Below are 17,120 nucleotides of genomic sequence, written 5' to 3' on the forward strand. Positions count from 1 at the left end.
CAAATGTGGCCAATGGAGTTTTCTGATTATTGTTTGTATCAATTCAACAATGCAGCTTACCTAGAAAGTAGCAAATATGTATCATTCTGAATACAGAAAAATAAATTTGCCTATGCACACCAGAAAACTGCATGCACACAGGAATGGATTCCTAATTTTAGAGGGGATTTTGCAATTATATGTTATAAAACTAAGTATAAATCAGTAAGTCCCAAAATATTTTATTTCATTTTTTAAAAGGCAATGTAGCTCAACCTTTTGCACTGTACAAGAAAAATAATATTCTTCTAATTAAGTTCAAGTTTGAAAAACAATATCTGCAAGTAGAAATAATACTTAGGTAGTTCTTGTTTTCTTATTATGAAAGAAGGGCAGAATGGTATAGTAGAAATAGCACTGGGTGGCAGGAGTTTTGGATTGAAAGAATATTTCAGCCAATATTTATCTGTATAACCCTGAGCAAATTATTAATGGAACCAAACATGGTTCTACCTAGGTCCAAAATGCTATATAAATATCAATTCATAGTATCAATTATTGTGCTTAGAAAAATATACTGTAGAATTTCTGTTCCACAAGCCTCTAAGTACTCCCTAGAATGATCCAAGAAATTAGAAGAACGAACTTCACAAAATCAGCAGAAAGTTGAACCAATACATGAAGTTAATGTTAGAGCTTCAAGTATCCTGAAAATCATCTATCTGACCTCTTCATTTTAGATACAAGGAAACCGTTCTGAAGAGGCGAAGTGCAGAAATTCATACAGCTAAGTAGTAAGACATCACTAACCAACAGATGAAAAACCTAGAATACTTGAACCAACAAATTCCTCAATCCTTTTTTTCACATTCTCACCCCTTCTTCTTTCCCTCAATCTTTCTCTTCTTTTTTATTTTTTAACAATTCCATTTTCAGGCTGATAGCTAGATGACTTTTTGTTTCTCTGCTCTTACTACATAAACACACACCCACAGTGGTAAATTTAGAAATCTAGAGTATCAAGAAAAAAGTTTTCCATAATATTATTCAGAAAGATTCGATCATTTTCTATAAGGCGTCTCTTTCATTATGGATAATTAGGACGGTCCTTTATTAGTCATAAAATTGGCATCTCAAAATGCAAAAGCAAAAGTTGCAAAGGACTGCTATCATGGGGAAAATATTCAAGCCTTGCTTCTCTGACTACAGGAAAACTTTCAACAGCATAGACTCCTCAGATAAAGACCAAGACTGCCTTTACATTGCTATTCCATTAATTGAAAACTGGCTAGTAGCATTAGTATAGCATTTATTTGGGGGGTTGCCCAATTCATATCGCTTGGCTTGAACAACTAGACACATGGAAGAACTAAAAGCTGTCAACTCACTTTAGTTTCCCTAAAATTGTTATATAAAACATGTTAGTGTCCATGAACTTGGACAAGGCTGAAGTGGAGTACTGGAGGCATCTTATTGGTCACGGAATAAAAAAAAAGTGCTTTATTTTTTTTTCTTTTAAAAATTTTGTTGGGGGTGGGGAGAGATCATATTAGGGATAGAGCTGTACTTCACTTGTTTAGTACCACAGAGACACCACCCGTATGGTATTGTTTGAAGACCCTATCCAATTCCAAGTAAACTCTTGTGTCAAATGCAAATATGAAGAAATCTGAATATTAATAAAGATCTATTTCTTCCATAAATAACAATAGATAGGAAATGAGCAATTGGATAGGGCTGTGTGCATTCAGATAAGCGCCTCATTAAAACCAAATTTACCAATGGTAGTGTTGTCAGTTAGGATACCATGACACATATACAATGAAATCATATATAATTTAAACTGTTCTCACTTTACAAAATAGACAATTGAACAACTGTAATTGATTTATGTATTGCAATTTTCATTCCATTAGTTAGAATATATATCCAAAATTGGGGCTGTCAATCAGAGAAGATGAAGGCATGTTTTGTATTTCATATTAATTGGAGGAGGAAAAATCATTCCTTGTATTTAGATTCAACAGGGCTATACATATTTTAGGTAATACAACAGTAAATATACATGTTCCCTCTAGTCATATAATTAGATTCAGCACCTTGGTAAATATATGAAAATAGGTTAATATTTAGCCCTGTGAAACAATTAGACTGGTTTTCATTTCACTTGAATTCACTTTATTGATTGTATTGCTTGCAAACACTATCATTGTTTTTACTCCTATATTTACTTTTGTATTTTGGAGGACTCTACTTTTATTCAGAGTCTATAAAACTATCCTGAATTATTAACCCAAGAAGGTCATCTCATTTCTCTGGGAATCAATGGACTGCAGGATTTTGATAATGAAATCTGGGACAAAACACACATACATAGATGTAAATATTCATATCATTGAATTCATAGATAAGAGTTTTCCATATTAACCTCCTCCAAAAAATACTCTTTTCTGGGTATTTTTAATTCTTGAACTTACTTATGACATTTTACATATTTTCTGTGTATTTAATTTCAGATTCTTCCAATAGTCAGCTTTGAGCATTACTTCACATATACCCCAAATACACCAGGTGGTAAGTAACATACTTAAGTTTCAAATATCAACTAGCATAGGTCCAGATAGTTGTAAAAGAACAAGGAATGAGCACAAGTTTGGGGGAGGCATCGAGTGTAACTGATCATATAATGAGTCAATTATGATAAAATACAGCTCATTTTTTAACCTTAATGATATTTTTTATTTCTCTTTGTTATTCTTTTTACTAAGATAAAAACAATGTGGAATTTTTCCACATTACTATCTACGAATATGAGAGGTATCCTTGACTTACTAAAGGTCCAGTTTTTATTAGCTGAACCATATGTAATTGCTCAAATTTGGCCATTTTTGACCCATAAAAATGGTCATTTTTATAGAGTTCAACCAATTACATCATAAAACAAGATACAGGGAAACATGGTGGGTGAGACATGTAATAATACTTATAGAGCACATAGATTGAGAGCCCTGTATGTAAATTTAAGTTCCAGATTTAACATATAGTTGTTCCGTACACTAACTCCCTGAGCTTTAGAATCCTCGACAGAAAAATGAGAAGATTCATTCTATTCATGGTTCTTCACAATCAAGCGAGATTAAAAATTCAAAGCTTTGTGAACTTGACAACTTCAGTCATACAGTGTTAGTCATACTGTGGACAGACACAGGACTTTAACATACCCGACCGTCTCTCATTTCGCTCCGTATTAGTAGTACCTGCAGTCCTTCCTTGGGTAGCTGTGGCTACTTTTCGTCCCAGATAATCTTAGAGATGAAGAGATCACTCTGTTTTTTAGAAATAAAGGAGGATGAGAAACTATTTTTATTATGCCTAGCACAAACAACAGGAGAAGACATAGTAGAAACTCACCTCAGCATAATAAAACTTACTCAGATTTTCTCAGCTACATAATCTCCTATAGCCTTCCCAATCTCTTGACCTGTCCACTTACAACTCAAGCCACTAGATAAGAAAGGCAAAGGACAATCGTCCAATCTCTCTTTCCTAATCCTTGTCTCTGTTTAGAACTTATTTCTTCCAGCCAACCAGTCATCTGTTTACCTACTCTCAGCTTACCCATTCATTCTATTGATTCATTCCTAAAATGTTTATTGAATTTACAGTATGTGGGATGCAATCTGCTGAATACTGGGGATACAATGACAAGCTAAGGGACAAAGTCTTTGCCCAGAAATATTTGATCCAGACATTAATCAAATAATCATAAAAATAATTATAATTTAGCTAAACTGAGTCAATGGAAAAGTATAAAATATTAATACTATTGATGATAGGGGCCTCAAACTGGATATGTGTTTTGGAGAAAGGTGGGGAGGTATTAGAACCATCGGATTAGGGTAAGAATGTGAAAAATTAGTTAAGTACAATTTACCCAAAAGTTACATCCATGTCCTAATTTCTAGTACTTTTAAATATTACTTTCCTTAGATACAGGGCCTTTATAGATGTAATTACATTAAAAATCTTGAGATGAGGGGCACCTGGGTGGCTCAGTTGGTTCAGTCCCCAACTCTTGATTTCGACTCAGGTCATGAATTCGGGGTCATGGGATCAAGCCCCAAATCGGGCTCTGTGCTCAGGATGAAGTCTGCTTGTCCCTCTCCCTCTGCTCCTTTCCCTCACACTCCCTCTTTCTCTCTCTCTCAAATAAATAAAATCTTAAAAAAAAAAAAAAAAGACATCTTGAGATGAGGAGATCATCTGGATTATCTGGCTGGACCCTAAGTCCAAAGACAAGTGTCCTCATAAGAGAAATACAGAGGGAGATTTGAGACAGAAGAGGAGAAGACACAGACAGAAGATGTAGAAACAAAGTGACCCCAGAGGCAGAGACTGGAGTGAGGATGAATGCCAGGCCATCGACTGGTAGCTGTAAGAGGCAAAGAACAAATTCTCCCCAAGAGCTCACAGAGGAAACATGGTTCTGCCAATACCTGGGCTTAACCCTTGTAGTATCCTGAATCATGAGGCAATATATTTCTATTGTTTCAAGTCACCAATTTTGTGGTCGTGCATTGTGGCAGTCGCGGGAAACTAATACAGCCTCCTCTCCTAATATCATAGTTTTAAATTCTTATATCCATAAAGCATAATGTTTCTTCCCAAGTCAGAACTTGTAGTCAAAGGATTCAAACCTCTACTCAAAATAGTCATGAAAACTTCAGAAATGAATGTGCGTGTATGTGTATATAATCTATTGAATGGTAGATGTATAGAGATATTCTAAATATAATATCTATACAGATAATACCCCTTAGGGAATGAGAGAGAACTAGCCAACTGCTATGGGACTGAGGGACTGCCTCTTCTGTAGGTACCAAGTCGGAAGGGAGAATTAAGATACCTTTTGTGACAAGAACTACAGTGTGCAGGAGGCTGCTTTAAATATGATTTGTAGACAAAATAGGTTGCTGTATCATGGGGGAAAAAAACTAGAAAAAAACATGTCATTGTTTGTATAAGCCACAAATCTATTCAAAAATGACCATGTGGTGATTAACAGAATAAAACACCATACTTGTCTTTGATGTTCTCTGTAATCTAAGAATCTTGATTCTATGTCATTTAAGATTTAGGTTAAGAAACATGCATAGCATTTGAGAAAATAGGGTGAATACTTTGGGGCACAATGTAGACCAGTGGTTTGCAAACTATATTATGTAAAGAAAAGCTTTGAGGTTTCATTTGTGCGGGGGAAGGTGGAGGGTGGCAGAGGTTGGGTGAGGGACAAGAGTGAAAGAGCAGAGCAGCCTACAGGCTCTATCTCTTCCTGCTTTACTCACAGCACTTTTACAATTTTCTGTTTTACATATATTGGCTTCTGTCATATTTGTTTTGTGCCATAGGACTCCATATCTATACTACATCTGAAAAAAAAAAAAAAAAAACTAGCCCAGATATATTTGCTTGGCTCTAAGTGGTCATCTGCTAAAGCAAAAACTGAATGGTGTGGAGCTGAGCCATCTTTCCAATTCTGAGTTTTAAATCATTGTGAAATGAGTAGAGTTCAAACCATATGTTTTCTTTTATGAAATAAGTAGTAGAGGGAAACATTTTTTTTCACTCGGTTAGTTTGTTTCTCTGCTTCCTGTCAAAATTGAGGAGAAAGATTGGTAGATATAGACACTATAATTTCTGGTTAAAGATGTTTTTGACTTTGAGGCAATGTTGTTTAACTTTCTTGCATTTTACAAAAAGGTTTCCATAAAATTTTGAAATCAGGGTGGTATTAACTTTTGACCACAAAAATGGAGGCTAGCCCTAGCAGAAACAAAGGCTTCTTTAGCTTGCTGTCATTGGTATGTCAGTGTGGACATCTTGAGAGCTCTCTTCACCCCAAATGAAAGCTTCATTCTTCCTCTTCTAGACAAATTCTCCTTCCTCCAGTATTTCAAGATAATAAGAGAACCAAAATCAGATTCCCAAAGTGGATATTTAGTTTTTAACATCCTAATTGTTTGAAGGCACATCGGACAATGACCTAATTTTATGTGAGCCTGAAGACATTTCCTGCCCATGCCATGCCTTATGAAATTTCCTACAGATGGCTATATTTCTTGATCAAATAAAAATTTTTGTTAGCTGTATCATTCCTTTTGTTGCATATTAAGCAAAACACGCTAGTTCCAGGGAGATGTCCCCTCCCCCTTCATTGCTTTCACAGTACTATGGGTCCAGATGAAGAAAAAATCTACCCAGGTTTTTCTACATAATGTTATTTCAGTATTTCAATGGATAGTGCAATCAATACATCAGACTGTGTGGCAGTTTCTGACCTAGACTGTATCATTGTATTAATCAATCAACTTGTAGAGACATTCAAAGTAAATCCCCCCTTGACAGTCACAAAGTTAAGAAAGAAGGCCAGAGGAAGGAAGCAGCACTTCAAATAACACAAATCAAATGGGTTTAGAAAAAAAAACACTTTTAGAGGTCACTAGGAAAGGAATGTTACAAGACAGTTCTCTGATCTGGTCAATATTTTGAAAACTACATTTCCTCTTGGGCCAAATTTAGCATAATGTGCCTAGGTTATTGTACACTGGAAATATAATAAGTTGGAAAATGAACCTCCATTGGCACTATTTTTTTTATGAGATTGCTGCTACAGAGTGCTGCATATTCACTTATTAATTTTGTGTAATACTTGAGATTATAAATTATTTAGTAAGAAAACAGAGATGCATAAACTTGACATTTGAAGATCTGAGGTTGTGAACAACAGCAACTTAAAAAGAAAAATATAAAGACTTATTTGCTTACCCCTACTTCATCATGTTAACGGAACTTCAGTTGACCTATTCTAAGGCAACTCCATTAGGGAAAACTTCAATTAGAAAGAGTAAGACACCGTTTCATGATCAGAGAGTAAACACAGATCAGATGGAGGTTACTGAGAAGCCTGTTATTCTTACTTAGCTGAACAGAGAACTCTTTTACCAACAAGAAAGAAGAAATGAAAGTTCATTTGCCTTGCAATTTTCAACAAAGGAACACTGAGTAATCAAAGAAATAATGCCAACTGAAGCTTTGGAATGGTGATTATGGGGGTATGCTCTTTAAACTGTTTTTTGTGTGTTTTTTTTAACTTCAGATACTCCGAAATTCATGGGAAACCATAACCATCATCTCTGCAATATTCTTCCTATTACTTTGAAAAATTATCGTCTCTTCACCCATCCTCCTCATCCACACACAAGTAAGCACTATAAAGTGCTTAAAGCATGACCTGAGACCGATAAGTTTCCTTAAAAAAACATAGTATAGTTTAATATAGTTCTTCTTATGGAGATTTAATTCACACAGAGAACACTGACCTAGCATTTTTAATTTTTTTTCTCCGTTAAACCCTGTCTTTTTTATTTATTCCTTTAGCTGTGTAGAACTCTCATTTACTATTTCTACTGCATTACATTCCACTGGAAGAACCCACTGTATTTATTTTATTTATTGCCTTTGTGGAACATCTAGGCTGCTTTCAATTCTCTGCTTGTGTAAAACAATGCTGAAAAGAGCATCCCGTATCTGCCACCATATGGTTCTATGCATGAGTTTTCCTTTAGGCTGTGAGGCTGTGGGGTGGGGAGTAAAACCAGCAGTGATATTAGATTAATGCACACTTAATTTCATTAAATCTGATGGATTGCTCTCCAGAAAGTCTGTACCAGTTTACATCTCACCAGCAGAGCCCCAAATGGTTCCATTTTTTCACCCATCACCAGCAGCTAAAATTCTCTCACTTTCTTATTTTTGTCAATGTGATGGTATAAAAATTATCACACAATTATTTTAATAACCATTTTTTTCTAATTACTAAAAACATGGGTTCTCTCTTCATCCACACTTTCCCTTTTATTAAATTACATTTTTATTTCTTTTCTCTATCAAGTTTAATGTCTTTTGTTGTTATTGTTAGTGATTTGAAGGCATGGTTGATACCTTGTTTCATTACAGATACTGAAAATACATTCTTCCAGACTGTTAATTTTGACCATAATATCTTACCTAGAACAGAAATCCATAATTTTGATCTGACCTAATCCACAAATATTTCACTTTACCATTTATTATTTTTCTCATTCTTCAGGTTATCAGTCTTATTTTTGTGTGAGCAATCTGATTTATAAAAAGATACAACAAAATTCAAAATGATACAAAATATCAACTGCAAAACAACATCAAAAAATGAGTGTATTGACCATACTCAGCTAATAACAGAGCAAATGTGTAAGTAGAATAATTCATGCAATAGCGTATTGCTCTATGAACTGGCAACAGAACAGGTTGGTAAAGGCAGAGGAGCTCTCTATCTTTTAAGAATTAGAACTGAGGGGCTCTAGAACCATCTGGTATCTGCTCAGTATTGTACCTACAGTTACAAACATCTATGATGAGAACTCCAGGGATCTTCCAGATCCTTCCTTTAAGGTCTTGGTGTCCACCATATAACACTTGTGCTGAGTTACTCTCTGTGTGAAGCAGTAATCCACACCCTTTGTGTGTTCACGGTAATTGTTCAACTCTTGGATTCTTGGCAATCGTTAGAGCTACTCGATACTTCTGCTCTAATTTCTCAATTTCAGCCATTACACAGTTATACAGGGATACACTTGGCAAACAGATGGTCCATCACTGACTGTACTAGGTCAATTTTGTGTTTAATGGAAAAGTTGAAAGGTGGTATCAACCAGGATGGGGTCAGGTGGGCTCAGCTGTGTGTTATATTGGAAGAATAAGCAGGAAGGATGTTGAGGGACTTCTCTTTCCTTGAATGTACTGAGATCTCTCTTTTCTTTCTTTTTAGCTTTTATTCTATCCTTCCCTTTAAGCTTCTGATCTCAGAGACTAAGCATTCACTTCATGGTCACATACTTTCTTGCTTTCTTTTGCTTCCCCCTGTTCATGCCATACTCTTCCTTAGTCCTTCCTCTTTAAAACAACTTTTTCATTTGGCTTTCAGGACTTGACTTCCTTTAGACTCATTTTAACCATTTCTCTGGCTAAACTTTAGACTCCTTCCTTTATTCTTTTTCAATTCTCCCTCTGAGTGTTCCCTACAGCTCCATCCGCACTCTTTTTATTTTTTTCCTACCTCTACCCATTGCACAGGAAATTGCACCCATTCTCAAGGTTATGATTAACATCTACATGCTGAGTCTCACATTCTGTCTCTAACCAACACCCTTTCTCTAACTCCAGGCTGGTACATCTAACTCCTCAGTGAGTCACAAATGAGACAGTTCTGTTGGAGAAGCAGAACCAGGAGGAGATACATTGTTGCAGTCAATTGGCTTGTGGGATAGCGGACTCTGACTAGGAAAGTGAAAATCTGTAGGGAAGGCCATCAGGACTGCAAGCTGGAACTCTCAGCCAAGGGCTCAAGTTACTATCCACAGAAGCCAATGACTTCCTATCAGAGGAAAAAAGTAAAGTGAGAAAATCAATGTTTGTTCCATGAATTAATATTTCCTTTCTATGGATTTTTTTAACTGGGGAAATAAACGAACTTATATGTGCAATATTTGTCCCGCACTATATAAATTGTTTTAATTAATAAGAACAATATCTAATATTTATCAAACACTTACTGTGTGCCCTGGTACTGTTCTAAGAACTTTAGGTATTATCATAGTTAAGCCTGTGACAACACTGTGAAGCATATTATCATGATTACCAGTTTTCACTCAAGAAAACTGAGGCATAGAGAGATAAGCATCTTGCCTAAATTCATTGCTTATTAAGTGATGGAGCTTGTGTTTGAACCCAGGCACTCTGAGTTTGGGGCTTGTACTAAAATTTATTTACTGTGGGAAGGAACTACAATCTTTGTTTACAGGGATAAAGAAGCTAAGATAATGACAGCAGGGGAGGTTAAAAACAATCCAGAGCTTCCAACAGAGTTAGAGGTTGCAAAGGCACACATATTTACCTCTTAAAAACATGTGAAATTTGCTAAGACAGACATAATTATGCAAATTTTTGTGGAAATAATTGATAGCAAAAATGACCAAATAAACAATGATGGGCTGTATAAATTGCTTGAAACATCTTAGAAAGAATGCTTTAACATGCTTGAATGTCTTCGATATTAAAACTGGGGAAACAATAGGTCATATCCAGCCTGTTGCCTGTTTTTTTTTTTAATATATTTTTTTTATTGGAACATGGCTACTATTTTTTTTAAAGATTTTATTTATTTATTTGACAGAGAGAGAGACAGCCAGTGAGAGAGGGAACACAAGCAGGGGGAATGGGAGAGGAAGAAGCAGGCTCTCAGTGGAGGAGCCCGACGTGGGGCTCGATCCCAGGACTCCCGGAGCACGCACTGAGCGGAAGGCAGACGCTTAACGACTGAACCACCCGGGCGCCCCTATTCTTTGTTTACATATCGTCTGTGGCTGCTTTCATGGTATGGGGCAACATTGAGTAGTTGTGGTAGGAACCACATGACCTGCAAAACTGACAATATCTTTTATTTAGCCTTTTATAGAAAATGTTTGCTGACCAATGTGTTAAAGAAAGCCCTTGGAAATTGTCACTGTAAAAACTGTTCTGCTTTCTTTCTACAGTTGTCCCAGTGTCCATTTGGCTTTGAGGTGAAGACAGATTTTGGTCTTGGGGTTGTGAGAGAAAAACCTTCCCCCCAAAATACAAGTAGTCATGCCTTCTTACAGGTGCTTACATTTAGATAACAAATCTACTTAAAATCATTTAACATAAATTGCAAAGCAAACTTTGAGCTTTTAGAGCCCTCTGGGAATCATTCATTTGATTCATTAGCTGTTAAACAGATGTCCTCACATTAGAATTTCAGGGTCCATAAAATGTGATAAGATCTGGGAATGCATCTAAAACAGAGACCATTAAAGACCAGCTCTCTTCATGTGAGTTTCTCTTAGCTCTTCTCCTACCCCAACCCCCACCCTGGGCCCCTACTTTGTCTCCTTCTTTTGCTTGTTTTTGCTGCCCAGGTACTCACTGGTAAAGCTCTCATCAATTTTTTTTTCTATTTTTTTTTAAGATTTTATTTATTTATTTGACAAAGAGAGAGACAGCCAGCCAGAGAGGGAACACAAGCAGGGGGAGTGGGAGAGGAAGAAGCAGGCTCACAGCAGAGCAGGGAGCCTGATGTGGGGCTCAATTCCAGAGTCCTGGGATCACGCCCTGAGTCGAAAGCAGACACTTAATGACTCAGCCACCCAGGTGCCCCTCTCATCAATTTTCTTACCATTCACCTACAAAAATTAACAATCCCAGATTCATATATTTTATGGTTCAGAAATATTTAAAATATATATATTTTTAGATTTATTATTAAAAATAGAATTTCTTGCAAGGTAAAATAGGAGGTATTTAGAGGAAGTTTCTATTTAGGCGGTAGTTTCAATAAAGATATTATAAAAGTAAATGGGTTCCTGTTGATTTATATTCTTGTTATATGGTAAATACTTTGTTAAGAAGTATTGCATAATATATGATTCAATAAATATGGGGAATTAGTGGATATTAAATTATTTATCTGCTTTAAAATGTTTTTGTAGTTTAAAAAAGAAAAAAAATCCTCTTTCCCATTGGCATCAAATTTATCCCTTTATTTTTATTTGAAACATCTATGTCTGGGAAGTCTATATATGAACTCATACAATAACTAAACTGGAAATTTCTTCATTCATCAAACATTTTCTCAAAAGCTACAAAGTTATAAACTTTCTGCAAGTGACTGAGGATACAAAAATAGTTCCAAATTTTAATAATATAATCATTAAAAACTGTAATATTGACAGCAATAATTATCAAAATATAAAGGCAGCAGACAAAACTATATTCAGAGAACTACTTCTGGATTTAAATTTTTTCATTTTTAAAGGAATAAAAAATAAAGATTTCAGCTTAAGAAGAAAAACGATAAGGGATGCCTGGGTGGCTCAGTTGTTTAAATGCCTCCGGCTCAGGTCATGATCCCAGGGTCCTGGGATGGAGTCCCACATCAGGGTCCTTGCTCAAGGGGGAGTCTGCTTCTCCCTCTACCTGCCACTCCCCCTGCCTGGGTGCTCTCTCTGACAAATAAATGAATAAAATCTTTAAAAAAAAAAGAAAGAAAGAAAGACAATAAGAAAACAAAATTAAAGAAGAAAACAGGGGCTCCTGGATGGCTCAGTAAGTTGATGATCTGGCTCTTGGTTTCTGCTTAGGTTATGATCTCATGGATCCTGAGATCTAGCCCTCAGCTGACTCTGGGCTCAGCACGAATCCACCTGAAGTTTCTCTCCCTCTACCCCTCCCCCTATTTGTGCAGGGAGGAGAGAGCTCACTCTCTCAAATAAATAAATCTTTTTAAAAAAGGAAAATAAAACAATTAAGAGAAAGCCAAAAACTACCAGCTTTTTTTAATGAAAAATAGTATTGTTAAATCTAAGAGCTGGATTTTGGATAAAGGGGTCCAATACCACATGAATATAAGTGGTAGAAGAAAATGATCTCCAGACCAAACTAATCAATTAAAAAGAGAAAACTAATTAAACCAAGGATGATGAAGGGATGTAAGAACGCACAGAAAGAGTTAAAAATAAATTATAAGTGAAAATATGCAAATATATGTTGATCTATGGTAACCTCATTTTAGAAAAACACATGACTATAGTTTTCAAAGTCACTTAGTTATATTCCCAACTGGTAACTTTACCTATAATTTGTTTTTAAAATTCTATAAAATATTCCTTTAATAATTTTACACATATTAACTAGAAGTAAGAGAAAGATCCTTCTATCCTGAGATAAAACAGAAAGCAACCTGAGTGAGTTCCCATATACTCCCTGCCCCTCCACATGCATAGCCTCTCCCCCTACCGAGATTCTTGACCAGAGCAGAACATTTTTTTCCAAATGGACAAAGTTACATTGACACATCAGAATCACCCAAAGTCCATAGTTTACTTTAGGGTTTACTCTATGGTTTTTAACAAATTTATAATGACATGTATCTACCACAATAGTATTGTACTTTAAAATGGTTTCCCTGTCCTAAAAATACTTTGTGCTCTGCTTATTCTTCCTTCCCTCTCCCCTAATCCATGGCAATTACCGATTTTTTTTCTGTCTACATAGCTTTACCTTATCTAGAATAGCCTATAGTTAGAAACATATAGTATCTGGCCTTTTCAGATTGGCTTCTTTCACGCGCAAATATGCATTTAAGATTTTTTCATGTATTTTGATGCCTTGTAGCTCTTTTCTTTTTCTTTTTCTTTTCTTTTTTTTTTTTTTTTTTTAGCACTGAATAATATTCCATTGTCTGGATGTACCACATTTTATCTATCCATTCACATATTAAAGGACATCTTGGTTGCTTCTGAATTCTGGCAGTTATAAATAAAGCTGCTCTAAATATCTGAGGGAAGGCTTTATTTAGACATAAATTTTCAACTTACTGGTATAAATAACAAGGAGTACAATTGTAGAATTTTTTTTGTAATTTAATGGTAACAGGGTGATGGGCATTAGGGGGGCAGATGATATAATGAGCACTGACTATTATATACAATTAATGAATCACAGAACTCTAACTCTGAAACTAATAAACTATAGGTTAATTAATTGAATTAAAAATGAATAAAATAAAATGCATGAATGGTTATCTTTTTAAAAAAAAGGAATTTAACTGTGAAAATTTTTTGATGAGACTTGTTTTCTCTAGTTTACTATAAATGCCAGCACTCTTATACCCAGCCGTCTTACATTTATGTTGCTTACTTTGGGCATTTGAAATTTAACTACAATAGCTTAATGGAGTTTTATGTATTTTATGGCAAGAGAGAGGTATTTTTCATCTAAGAAAAAATAGAATATATATAAATTTTACTCATTTTAATTCACTTCTGATTTTAGTAAACTAGTCTGAAGATCCCTGGGAAAGAAACCTCTGACTTCCATTAGGTATCTTCAAGAAATTGCAGAATACTTTTCTTTAGAGCTCTTTAATGGTGAAATTGATTCATTTTCTGTTTATATTTTCCTAAGAGCTAGACGGTGGCCTTAGAACACCTGGTTTTGGCCTGAGTGTTGCAGAAAACAGAAATTCTCTGCCTATTTCATGATTTTGTGAGGAATATATAAACTAAATAAAACCTTTACGCGCTACACATATATTAAAGGAAGTTCTGAGTGTCCTTTCATTTTATACTCTAGTAATAGAACTCTTAGAAATAGTCCTAACTTCTAAGACAGTCAAGGTCCATTTTATCAAAGGGCATTCCTTTAAGTGATAGGATGGAGTAGACTAATAAATTATGAGGATGTTACATGGGGATAGATATTGCTTTGGAGTCAGTCCATTCCTGGAGAGTCCATACCACTCTGAAAGAGAAAGCCTTACTGGGGAGGTACTTGTTTATTGCTATGATCTTGCGGTTATGGTGGTCTGTTTTATACCTGCAGGATCTGTTGACTGGGAGTGTAAGGTGTTAAGAAACGGATAACAGGGCTTGTTTAGATAGCACCAAGAGAATGACATGGAGGAAAGATATGGTAAAAATTTGGCTTTGCCTCTAGGTGGAAATGTAGCTCCTTGTTAAAGAAAGAGTGACATTTTCTAAGTAATAATTATCTGCACAGCTATGTGTCTTAATGACTAAATTGCGTGTGAAAATGGCATACAGATCTATTAGGGAGTATATGCATAGTTAATTATGTCTGAAATAATAAATGTATGATTTTTCACAGGATAAGGTAAACAGCTAATTAAAATAAGATATGATATACACTTTCTCTACTCATTAGTCAAAGCATAAAACATTTTAACATTGCCTAAATAATTTACTTGTGTTAAAATAAAGGGAAATGCTTAAAACATTAATAGGGTACTTTACAGCCTTGAAGTCAATAAGTTGTTATATGATGGTTATGTAAGTAATTCACCACTCCATTCCGCAGAAGAGGAATAAGGCTTTTCTGCACAGTGCAAATACTTCATATTTGCCATAGGTTTCTCCACTGGGTCAAGCTATCTTCAATGATTCCTCACAGATGAAGCCTGGAGACACTTTTATGCTAATATTCTACTTATGTTTCTCTCCATGGAAATATTACTAATTGTGAACTTTTACTTATTGCTACTATGATCCAAGCACTAGTCAGGTGCTTGGAAAAGGGACAAATAAATACTGCATGATGATACTTCGCTTCTTGACCAAAAATAAAATAGAGATTAGCAAAAATAAAATAGAGATTAGCAAAAAAATATTAACAAATAACAACTTATATGTATATCAGATAAAATTCACTTTCAATATTCAAATCTCAATAGACTTCATGATTTAGTATGCAGGAGAAATCTTATGTTTCTAGAATAATTTGACCCAATATAATTCACAAAACAGATTACATGCCCCAAATGTATGATACAAGTAGGACATCAAGAAGGTAAAGGACCACAAAACACCTTCAGTCGGATTCACTTGAGATGCAGGTGTGGATAAAATTTGAAGATGTGAGGGAAAGAGGGCAGGCCATTCCAGGGGGTGGGAGTGTATAAAGTAGTCCAAATGAAGACACTATGAGAGAGGAAAGCTTGTAATTCTGCTCTCTGAAGGGAATAGTTCTGACAAACATCCCTGCTTTTGACTACCTTATACTGAAAACAAAGTAGACATGGCTCTCTATAGAAGACAGAATGTTCTCAAAACGTTGCCTTGTGGAACATTTCAATTCCCCATCCTTAATGATCTCATCCCAAATGAATCTTCCTAAAGTTTTAATTCACTGACTTATTTGGGCTAACAGTCTTAACATATGTCCAAATGTGTGAATGAAGCAGATTGCTAAAATGAGAAAAAATACTGGAATATAGAACAAAGGTGTGACCACTGCCATCTTATTTTTACACTTCCAATTAAAGGAAGTAACTAGGGATCACCATGTTACATAGAATTACCATGTGTGTTCTTTGATGGCACTAAGAAAACATAGGAATCTATGTGTTAAAAAAAAAAATAAGGGCTGTAATTGGCTTACCAATGCATCCACAGTCTTAACATCCCTGGACCCTGATAAATATTTGGCATATGTGTTTGCTCTAAGAAACTCACCACCATTCTTTGAACAGTTTATAACAGTTGGTCACATAAGAAAAAAATGAAGTATACCACTAACCCATTTCTCATCACTAATGGATTATATAATAGGGTCCAATTGCATCTAATCTCTTCTACCTAAGTGTGCTTGAAGATGCAGACAGAGAATTAGAAGCTGATACTAGAAAATGCTTCCGTTGATCTGGGAAGCCCTTTTCCATCTACAGATAAGCATTATCAGAATTTCTGGAGACAGACCATTCATTATTTTCTTCAACCATACCTAAAAATACAAAGAGTGTTCACCATGCACACAAAACCATAGATACACACATATGATTTCCAAGTGAATGCATACCCACTCCCCACCGCATTCCTTTGGGGACATGATGCTCAAGAGATGGCAATTAAGTCAACAAAACACACAGTTCTCAGGTATCATGAGCATCGTAAAAAGAAATGGCTGATTTTTAAAAACTTAAACACGATGAGGGGCGCCTGGGTGGCACAGCGGTTAAGGGTCTGCCTTTGGCTCAGGGCGTGATCCCGGCGTTATGGGATCGAGCCCCACATCGGGCTCCTCCGCTATGAGCCTGCTTCTTCTTCTCCCACTCCCCCTGCTTGTGTTCCCTCTCTCGCTGGCTGTCTCTATCTCTGTCAAATAAATAAATAAAATCTTTAAAAAAAAAAAAAAAAAAACCTTAAACACGATGAAATACATCTATAACTGAAACTTTACAGAGCAACATTTTAATCTTCCTTCCTTATCGCACATTTAAATAATGCAGGGTAACAGAAAAAAATTGCCAAACTGATTGCTATATTTCACTGTACATCTTACAAGTTTATAAAGCACCATGATATTGCAAAGAGTTAATTATTTCAACATATTTATGGTGATTGTTAGCTTTTTTTCCCTCGTCATTCTGTTTGTAATTTGACAAACAAAAGACAATGTTCCAAAGGTGATCTCATTTGAGTATTGTTTGTTTGGATTCCAAGCAAATGATA

At 35.4% G+C, this 17,120-nt stretch overlaps 1 pseudogene; it reads right to left on the minus strand.

Moving 5' to 3' along the window:
• Positions 1–8,361: 8,361 nt before the first annotated feature.
• On the minus strand, positions 8,362–8,942 carry LOC123799129 (rRNA-processing protein FCF1 homolog pseudogene; annotated as a pseudogene).
• Positions 8,943–17,120: the final 8,178 nt, after the last annotated feature.

This window comes from Ursus americanus, chromosome 14 (genome assembly GCF_024610735.1).
Source record: "Ursus americanus isolate L20-20 chromosome 14, mUrsAme1.1.p, whole genome shotgun sequence".
Lineage (NCBI taxonomy): Eukaryota > Metazoa > Chordata > Mammalia > Carnivora > Ursidae > Ursus > Ursus americanus.